This window comes from Mus caroli, chromosome 4, assembly GCF_900094665.2.
Source record: "Mus caroli chromosome 4, CAROLI_EIJ_v1.1, whole genome shotgun sequence".
Lineage (NCBI taxonomy): Eukaryota > Metazoa > Chordata > Mammalia > Rodentia > Muridae > Mus > Mus caroli.
The window spans coordinates 113,627,128-113,637,852 of record NC_034573.1 but is presented as its reverse complement, the minus strand read 5'-3'; the positions used below and the strand labels follow the sequence as shown (position 1 = coordinate 113,637,852).

Below are 10,725 nucleotides of genomic sequence, written 5' to 3'. Positions count from 1 at the left end.
GGCTGTGCTGCAGTATCTCTACGGTGACTAATGATGGAGTGGCTTTAGTGTCAGAGGCCCAACTCTCACCAGAAGAGTCCCAACGTAGGGGGTGATGTCCTGGTTCTCCCAGTTGCTGTAAAACATTAGTCAGCTCTGCCTGGCCAGAACCCACAACAGGCAACACTCCACTATGGCCTGGCACAGTTCTGAGGAGTTTCACAGCTTGTGGAGCAAAATGAGCCCTAGTGACCTGCCCTGAGACTTGACTGCCAAATCTCTCCAGGCTTACAGTAACATATAGTCTTCTGTGTGAGCTAAAATCTTGCCAGTTCATTTTTCATTCTCATGCTCCTGGAGACTAGGGCCTTGTCCCTCCCTGATTGATCTCACACTGTGATGGGAGAGCTCTTCAGTATTTAGTTTTCTTCTCTCTGGCATGATCTGTCTACAGGATAAAATACCCTGAAGTTCACTGGCCTCTGCTGTCAATGCTCCACTGTTGTCCTGGGTTTGGAGAAAATGAACTCTCTGGAGAGTCATAGTCTCAGCTGCCCTGCCTGTCTATGATGCAGTGGGCGGGGCTAAGAGAAAGATGGTTGTGACCTGGACTGACCTGCATATAAGTGGAAGCCTTGGGCCCTGTGTCTGTTGGTGTTAAGAAGTCATTATCTAGGGAAAGCATCAGCCTATGGAGGGTACAGGCGTTGTGGGAAGTGAGCTGTGGAAGGCTGATCACTAGGCGCACAGGAGGGAGCTGATGGAGAGTCACAGAATGGTTGGCCTGGGCTGTTGGGGCTCTCAGCACACAGGCTTTGAGTCTAAGAACTCTAGTTAAGAGCCAGTAAAATGGCTCTGAATATAAAAGCATTTGCCACACAATTTGATGACAGAAGCTGGATCCCTGGCACTCAGCAGAAGAAAAATGACTCCAAAAAGTTGTCATCTGACCTCCCTTTTGGGCATAGCAACCTGAATGTGAGTATCCTCACATACATACATCACACGCAAACACACATACACACTTTCTCTCCCACAAACACTCACACACATACACACTCTCATACATTCACTAAAACACACACACCAGGAGAAAGGACATATTCTGGTGGCATACTGTCCTCCCACTCGAGAGGCTAAGACTCCATTAGCCACTCCCTCCCTGAGCCTGAATTCCTCATCAGTCTCAACCTGGTGCTGAAGGAGTGGCTGATTTCTAGAGAGTCACTTTAGTCCATGTTGAAGACAGAAAAGACTGGTTTCCAATGGCAGCAGATGATGGCATCCACAGAGCCAGAACAGCAACAGTTAAACTTGCCTGCTGGAGACAAAGGTTGGCAGACAGAATGCAGTAGATTTCCACTTTACGCACCTTATATCTTGGTAGCCCTGGGAAGCACTGGCCATATTTTGTACACTTCCATTAACCTGATTAAGAAAATCTCTCAAAGGTAGGGTCTCTTAGTTAATCACAGATATAATCAAGTTAACAACCAAGACTAACTCTCAGACTCTCACCCCCAAACATAAAAACCCGTAGCTCAGGTATTAAGGAAATAAGATTCACTGAGTGGGAGAAACTGAGGTCTAATGTAACAGCACCAAGATTAACTCTCTTATGGATTCGGCTCTGCTCCAGTAATGTTTTTTAAATGACTTAAAAAAACAAGACTTTGTGTTTTGTTAAAAGTACGAGGGCTGGAGATGGTTCAGTAGGTAAGAGTACTTGCTGCTCTTTCCGAGGACTTGAATTCAGTTCCCAGATTCCGTGTCAGGCGACTCACAACTGTCTATAACTGCCTAGGGCCACACAGGAGGAACGACATAGGGATTTAGAACTCACGGAATGTGGTCACTGGTTACCACAGCCACATGGGTGAGCCTCGATGTGGCACATCCCCGAGGACCACGTGTCCTGAGGACTTCGTGCTGTTATAGAGTTCTGCTCTGCTTGCTGCCCTCCCATCCCTCTTCACCTAAGAATTGTATGAGAACTTTGGGTAGACTTCCAGTCTCTCGCACTCATAATAATGATGCTATATCACTTTCAAGCATTGCCGCTGGAGCAGATTAATCATTCCATCACCACCCTAGGAAAGTGTAGGGAAAGTGGGCGGTGCCACCAGACAGAAGAACTGGTAAGGCTGGGTAAGCCCAAACTGCGGGGAATCTCAGAATTGAGATCGGAAGATGTGGAGCCAGCTCCCTGTCAACCTACCCGATCTAGACCACGTAACCATGACACCCCACTGAGAGGACCATGATACTTGGTCACAGAGCATAAAAACCTGGAGTTCTCCATGCTAATGAGGTATCTAGATAGGCACCAAGTGTTTAGCCAATGAGCTTCCTTTCCTTCTAGAAGATATTTAATCCCTGGTTCACCCTGAGTAAGGGGTATACATTTACATCTGCCATCAAATAAAACAGTTTGGAAAAGCAAGGACAGTCTTCTTCATCAAGGATCACCTGGGGATGGGAAGGAGCCTTGTTGTAAAGCCCTGCACCTAAATCTCCCAGAGGCCCTCTGTCTTATTACTCAAGGTGCTACCATACTAGATACCACCTCCATCCCAGGCTCAGCCTTCCCCTCCCTGCCTGGCACTTAAATGCCCTGAGGGAAAGAGTGGACCTGCTGACCTACTTGTGCCCAAGTGACATCTAGGAACACAGGAGACAAGGAACCACAGCATTCATCTCAGACTCCGCTGTTCCTCACCCAGGGGAAGACTGACTGGGACCCCTATTACAGACTGTGATCTGCCTCCCCTTAGTGGCTTGCCCCTAGTACTCAGACGCTCAGATGCCTCAGCGGTGAGGCAGACACATAACATAGCTCAACGTCGGAAAGAACTTAGAGATAAAGATTGTTAGCAATGACCACCACCCTTAAAAACTTTTGGAAAAATAGAATTGTTAATGAAGCAAGGTTGACATGTTTTTAATACTGGCTCTGATTTAGAAAATCTTAAACAAGTTGAAGTTGAGAAAGGCATACTCATATTAGTAAAGCCCTTTGTAAAGGGATATTTTCTGGTCAGGGCACAAGAACAATGGCAGTGCTGGCTGATGCGACTCTCACTGAGGCTGGACTGCTGATAATTAATTTCTTATACTCATTTTTTCCCCTCAGCTTCCTGTTACGATTTATGAAGAACTGCTGATGAGTAGATAGGCATTTTGAGGATTTAAGGTAGATATGACTGATTTTTATATAAAAGTTTAGATTTGTGATTCTTTTAAGATTCTTAGAAGATTAATTTTAAAGATAAATAACAAAATAACTACTCATTTCTTTGTAACTGCAAATTGCTGCCAGTAAGAGAAACTAGCTGAGAAAACTACTTTCCTTGCCTGCTTACACTTTGTTAATCTACAGCAAGTTGCTTAGTTACAAACGTACGTAGGTTTTTGGAAATAATTTGTTTTCTTTACCTGTACTACATAGTGTTATTTCTTGTAAAGGTATTGGGGAATGCACTGTGTTTTCATAATCATTCTCTAGAAGAAAACTAAAATGTAATTACAATGTGATTTTATAGTGCATGAATGATTTTTACTGGGATATATAAGCTATGGAAGAAAGAATAAAGTGTGGAGGGCTGGAACATTGTTCCTTCCATCCATCAACTATGTGTATGTATGTGTATATATATGTATATATATGTGTGTAAAGCTTGTCTGGGTGGTGTGTTGGGGCTTGCTTCATTTACCAATTGTGTGAATCTATGTATATATGTGTATATATAAAATGCCTGGAGCCTGCTTGCAGGAGCTTTGTTCTAACCATTCTATAAGTGAATGTTTATATGTCAGTCTGTATGCATGTAAGTATGCATATATGTATTTATGTATGTATGAATGTATGCATGTATGTATTTTTGTATTTGTATTATGAAGTTATTGGACTCTGCTTTTTGTTTCATCCACTGTGTGTGTGTGTGTGTGTGTGTGTGTGTGTGTGTGTTATGCAGGTACCCAGAGATGCCACAGGCATTTAGCCTATACCCTGATCTTATCAAGGAATTTTCTCTTATATTTTTTGTCATAAGTATAGCCTTTAACAGCTGAGCCATCTCTCCAGCCCTAGATGCATTTTCCCAATTGAGGCTCCCTTCTCTCCAGTGACTCCAGTGACCACCTACCTGAGGTGGCCCCACCCACAATGGGCTAGGCCCTCCTCCATAAGCACTAATTAAAAAAAGAGACTTTTCTACAGCTAGATCTTATAGAGGCATTTTCTCAACTGAGGTTTGCTTGCTTGCTTTTTTTTTTTTTTTTTTTTTTTTTTTTTTTTTTTTTTTTTTTTTGCTTTTTCAAGACAGGGTTTCTCTGTGTAGCCCTGGATGTCCTGGAACTCACTCTGTAGACCAGGGTGGCCTCGAACTCAGAAATCTGCCTGCCTCTGCCTCCCGAGTGCTGGGATTAAAGGCATACGCCACCATGCCTGGTGAGACTTTCTTCACTGACTCTAGCTTGTGTCAAGTTAACAGAAAACTAGCCAGTATACCTAACCCCTTATCAATATGAAACACAAACACATCACTAGTAAGACACAACCTTTTCTTTCTTATTTATTCCCAAGATATCACATTAATAGGAACATCACAATATAAAATATTCCAAATATTAAAAGACCCACAGTCCTTAAAAGTTTAAACAGTTTTGAATTCCTAAAAATTCTGTCTCTTAAAAATAGCCAATCTCTTTTAAAATGTGAAGCATTTTAAAATTCAGTCTCTCAACTGTGGGCTTCTGTCAAGTCAAATGTAAATTAGATACTTTTTAATTAATTAATTTATTATATGTAAGTACACTGTAGCTGCTTTCAGACACACCAGAAGAGGGCATCAGATCTCATTACAGATGATTGTGAGCCACCATGTGGTTCCTGGGATTTGAACTCAGGACCTCTGGAAGAGCAGACAGTGCTCTAACCACTGAGCCATCTCTCCAGCCCGATTAAACACTTTCTTACATCATCAAGAGGGAAGAACCAAGGCAGTCACAATCTGAACAAACCGAAACAAACAAAACCCCAAAACGTCAACAGAGTATTAACTCAATGTTTAATGATCTGAGATTCACTCACCATCTTGTGGGTTCCTCAAAGGGTACAGGTCACTTCTCCAACTCTGTCCTTTGTAACACACACAGCTTCTCCTCTAGGCTCCAACTGCTTTACTCCACTGTTTCTGCTGCTCTTGGTAGTTATCCCATGGTACTAGGATCTCCAAAATGCAGGCATCTCTTTCTTCAGTTGGCCTGCACTTTCACCCATAGCCTCTACTGGGCTCTCTTCAGGGACTCCAGCACTGCCACAATGTCAAGCCTCCGCTGCTCTCCATGACCCCTTCATGCCTTCAAAACCACTACCACCTCACTGACTCTTGCACTATCAAGTTTGGTGCCAATGCAAGGTACTGTTGCGGCCGGCCAGCCGCTCACATGTCTGGGTTCTAGCCTGGGAAGCATCCTGGAATCTGGAAGAGAAGAGGGAGCTAGGCGATGCGAGAGAGAATGGAACCAAGACAACTAGTCTGCTCAAGGTTCAATTTTACTATTCCCAGACACTCGGTTATGAAGAAGGGGAAGGGTCCCATTCCTAATAAATTATCCTTGGAGTCCAGTTTCAGGTGACCACGTTTTGGGCTCTGGAACAGCTAGGCGGCAGGCAGTAGCAGTGGGAGTGGCAGAGCAATAGGGTGGCAGGCTCCACCCCGGATGCTCTCTTTGTGCTAACAGTGAAACCTGTAGCCAGGTTTCAGGCTGGGGGAGGGGGGAGGTTACATCTCCTCCCTGTTGTTAATATAAAAAAGAAAAGGCTGGGCTGAGGCATAAAATTTATTTATGCTCTATAGTTCTGCCTGAATTCTTAGGGCCTAATGAAGAAACCTGTCTCAGTGGGATTTCCTAACTTTTCTCACAGAAAACCCTATTAGGATAAGTCTGTCCTTTCTGTCCTAGTAAACATCTTGTAGACTAGCCCTGAGCTGTTGGCTCCGTCTTTTATAATGCCAATTAGTTACTGAATAGGTAACTTCCTAGTTAAATTTTTACTGAATACCAAGTAGTCAGCTACACTGTCTTTCTAGGGTGTTGGAACACTGGCAAAGACTAACTGTATGATTTTGAAAGTCACTATAGTGTGATAACACTGAAGGAGAGTTCATGGATCCTCCTCCTCAACAGCCTTGGATGACAGGCAGGGAACAATGAGGAGGGGGTGACGACCAGCTCTGTAGCACAAGGCCATTTGGCTTGTTAGGGTGGGAGGCTGTAAAGGGCTTGCCCTTTTCACGGTATGGTCTCCAACCTCTCTTCCCCCTTTGAATTAAGCTTAATAAGGCCATGCTTAACTAAGGTGATTAAATGATTTCCTCATCCTTGAATGAGTGGGTTTTAACCATGGCTGGGGGCGTATTGACCCGATTCCTCCCGTGGGTACTGTCACGACCCACAATCATGGCTCTTGGTATCTTTTGGGTAGGGGAGGCAGAGCCTTAGAAAGATATTTTGGGTTGTAACTGGAACTAGATACCAACCTCCATCCAAACCGAGTGTGTCTCTCAGGGAACTCAAAAATGGTCAAGTTGGACCTTCCCCTGCAGTGATTTGCCTGCACCCACGCTGATGCCCATACTATATTCATATTATCACGAACCAACATGCACAATTCTGAGTACTGTGCAGCTCCCAAGGGATAATTGTCAACCTCAGATTCAGCAAGGCCTCTACAAGAATTATGTCACTAATAACACCACAATTTGTGGCTCTTAGGCTATATTAGGAGCCGGAGATCACCTTCCTCATCCCTAATATCTCTACAGCCTGAGGAACCAAGGGGACCTTGCAATAACAGCAAGGGAAACTGGAGACCAGCTAAGGGACTAAGCCGGTCTTATCAGAATAAAAACAACATTCTTCTAATATCCGAAACTTCCACCTTTCTAGCCATGCCTTTAGAATGAAAATTAGTAGCTGCCACCTGCACACTCTTGGGGGCAGGGATGCACACCCGCTGCAGTCAGGCTGAAGGGTGTTGATTGACCTGCTTGAAAAACAAGATCCAGACAATGAGAAGGTAACAATATAAATCTTCTTTTGGGGAAGTCCAGGTACTTTATTCAGTTGCAAATTAGCAAGGCTCAAGCTCAGTCTCTGGCCTCCTTGTGGGGGAGCTGGTTTTTAGAATTAGTAAAAAGGCCAGAGATTCTCAGGAAGAGGAGGCTGTGCTCTGAATTAACTTTGCTAGGTAATTAAGAAATTTAGTTATCTACAATAGGAATCTCTAATATTGGACTAAATATTAGACCAGTCTAGATTGAGTTAGAATAACTGGTCACATTGAAGAAAAGAGAAAAATCATTATGACTCTATTAAATGACTAATCTTACTAAGTCAGAATATACAGTCTCTGATGTTCTTTTGCCATAAAGTTAAAAGGCTTGAAGCTAGTCTAAACTGGAAAACTGGCAAGCATGGATGGATCTAAAACATGTACCCAATTTAGTTTTCTAGTCACTTCAATCAGGGCACTGAGTCAACTCACCTGCCAGCTCGTTGCATGAATTAACCATCATGCTTCTGCAGCATTCTGTGGAGAAAACCTATGTTTTTCCCTTCCCTAATAAGGTAGCTGTTTAGGATCAAATCATAAGCCAATAAGTAGATCCTTTTAAGATACTATAAAGCATTTATTAAATTCTTTAGATCTAAATTTCAAAATTAGAAAATAAAGTATGATTTAAATAGTGTGCATGGGAATGCACTAAATAGTATGCACAGGGGTATAATTTCCCCCTTCTTTGTCTTTTAAGAAGTTAAAGTTTTAAAGTTTCACAATATCTAATCCTTAGAATTAATAACTTGTTGACAAAACATTTCAAATACTTGACTGTATTCATGTAAAAAGGAGCAGTGACTAATTGCACTTTCAATTGTTTCTCTTAAGGAGCGGTTGTAACTAGAAAGCTTGAAAAGTTATTAAGAATCACATGTGCATAATTTATTTATTTATTAACTAGAAATAAGAGCATTTATTTGTAGCAATTTATTAAATAAAAGTCCTCAAGAATTAACACTATTGGGGGCTGGTAAGATGGCTCAGTGGGTAAGAGCACCTGACTGCTCTTCCAAAGGTCCAGAGTTCAAATCCCAGCAACCACATGGTGGCTCACAACCATCCATAACGAGATCTGACTCCCTCTTCTGGTGTGTCTGAAGACAGCTACAGTGTACTTACATATAATCAATAAATAAATCTAAAAAAAAAAGGAATTAACACTATTATGTGGAAACAAGTAGTAACTGAGGACACTAAAAGGAAAGAATTATACATGCACAATTTTCAAGAATACTAAAATATTATCTTAAACCATAACTGTTTTGAATACACAAAGAATGAGGTTATATATCCAATCTATCTTATATGTACGACCTATAGACTGCCTGAGATATAAATCTACCATGGCATTGTTTTAAGATGTCTAGGCAATCTAGAACAATTTAATAAATGTCTAAAAACTGCCTTCTTAAAAGGACAGCATTTTTTCTATGAGTTGTATACGCATAAGCAATTGCAAATTTGAGAATTAATAGCATTTGAGGGACGAACAATCTTAAGTAATTGTGAGCTCTGAGATATAACATTGACTATTAATATACAGATTAAGGTTTGATTGTTCAGTATTTTAAAACACCATCTACAGCACACAACTAGATTATCTGTGCTGAAACGGGGAAACTCAAAAGAATAAGCATTTGATCTAATTCACATGTACTTACTTCTCATATAGGGGTTGTTTTCAAACACAATAATTGGGATGTATGCATGCATGAATTTATAGAAGATACAAAAGCATGTATAAAAACAATTTTAACTCGTCTTTGGGATATTGATTGTTAATCTATTTAAAATGATGGTATGTAATAGGTCAATTATTAATATTTTGTAATAACCAAATAAATAGCTGTATTGAACAAGGAACATACACTTAGTCAGGTTTTTAAGACACAGTTTTTGTTATAGGTTTTCTAAATATACACGAGTATACTTTTCAATTCTTTATTAGTACAACAATGGTTCTAATAGGACGTTGAAACTATGTTTTGAGGTGAAAGCCACCTCAGCCTAGTTTACCCTCAGCCTTGTTGTGGCTCTGAGGCCTTGGGCCTTTCACCCACAGGGTACCCGGGAGGGGCCCGTATGTTTTAAGTCCTCCTCGACCCTGACCGCCTGCCACCCTGGCATGTGGAGTCACTCTAAAAAGGACTGTGGATTTTAACCCACTGCTGAGCCCCGCATCTCAGAAACGGAGGCGGGGTGCGTGATGTTAAGTGGCAGCTCCACCCCACAGTCGCCAGCAGCTAGCTGGCTCTGCGTGGGCCAACGATCAGCTGGGAGGATGAGAAAAAATACTTTACAATAATGTTTTCTCTTGCCAAGGAATTGTTTTGGGCACAGCTAATATTTAATTACCATTGATTATAAATAGTAACAATTATAAAAGCTTTCTCTATTTTCTGCAAAACCTTCTGTAGTAAATTAAAACCCTAAGTAATAAAAAGATATTGCCTCTGAATCTTTTGGGTGAGAGCAAGGATTTAAAGTAAACTTCCCTTGAGAAGCATTAGCTAATAAAATATTTTCCACTTAGGAAACAATATACACTGAAAGATTAAAACTCTTGCCTTCTTGTATAGAAGCAGAAATGATAAAAATGTCTCACATAATGTAGATCAATATTTAGCCATACTAGAGGCAAAATATTCCAGTTATTACAAACTCACTAGAAGCAAAACCTTTACAATCATTAAGATGCAAAGGAGAGAGAAAAGAGGAAACAAACTTTTGGATCTATAATAACTATATAAAAGGTAGGCAAGCCAGATTGCAATGCCTTGATAAATTTTATGGTCTGATTGACTCTTTACAAACTATGAATTTGAACTTTATTTAAACAGCATCTGGCTAGATCTGTAAAGAATTACTAAGTTTCTTTTGTAACATTAACTTTGGGAAAGTAAAACCCAATTTTAAAACAATTTATCACTTATAAAACTAATATTAGAAGCATTACTATCATATTACGAAGTTTGGCTGCCAATTAATACCTATGAATACATGCAAGCTTTAATGCTTCATTAAAAAGACATTGCTTTAAATCTTATCTTTAATTCTACTTCCTAGGATAAGAATCACATTATTATCTCAACTAGAAATATCCTTGAGACCCAGCCTCTTGGCCTGCCTTATGCCACGTGTTGGAAGGACTCTAAACCTGAGTTATCAATTTTAAGGCTAACAATCTGTTAGCAATGTAACAATTATTTAATCTTAACCAATAACTTATGAGCTGATTGTGAAAACACGCAGAGCACATTACCAATAATAAAAAAAAAAAACAAATGAAGCAGTTACAATTAGACCAATCAGAGAATATTAATTTTTTAGCTACAATCATAGAATAAAAAGCACTTTATCATTAGCTAAACGCAATAATCACAAATGTAGAGAACCCTCCAGGAAAAAAACATTTATCAGCTTTTTTACCCAAAACTAAGAGGCTGCAGACTCTCTTTTTTCCTATAAGGAACAGTTTCTCCAGCAGGGACCCTCCTGCTGTGTGCCTGTTTCCTGGTTGAAGTATGTGGCTGCTCTCGGCTTTGATGAACCACCAGATAAAGTTTTTTAGCCATCTTTATTATCCAACATAAAACATAGAACATTCATTCATTCAGACT

The 10,725-nt window shown here is 40.7% G+C and overlaps 1 long non-coding RNA gene across 1 annotated transcript in view; it reads left to right on the top strand.

Annotated features, from left to right (window-relative positions):
* The first annotated feature begins 632 nt into the window (after positions 1-632).
* The window catches only part of LOC110293181, a 20,671-nt gene continuing 10,578 nt past the window's right edge, over positions 633-10,725 (top strand). Inside the window, exons 1-2 of the long non-coding RNA XR_002377787.2 lie at positions 633-957; positions 3,113-3,172. This is a non-coding gene — a long non-coding RNA (uncharacterized LOC110293181). The remainder of the gene's footprint in view (positions 958-3,112; positions 3,173-10,725) is intronic.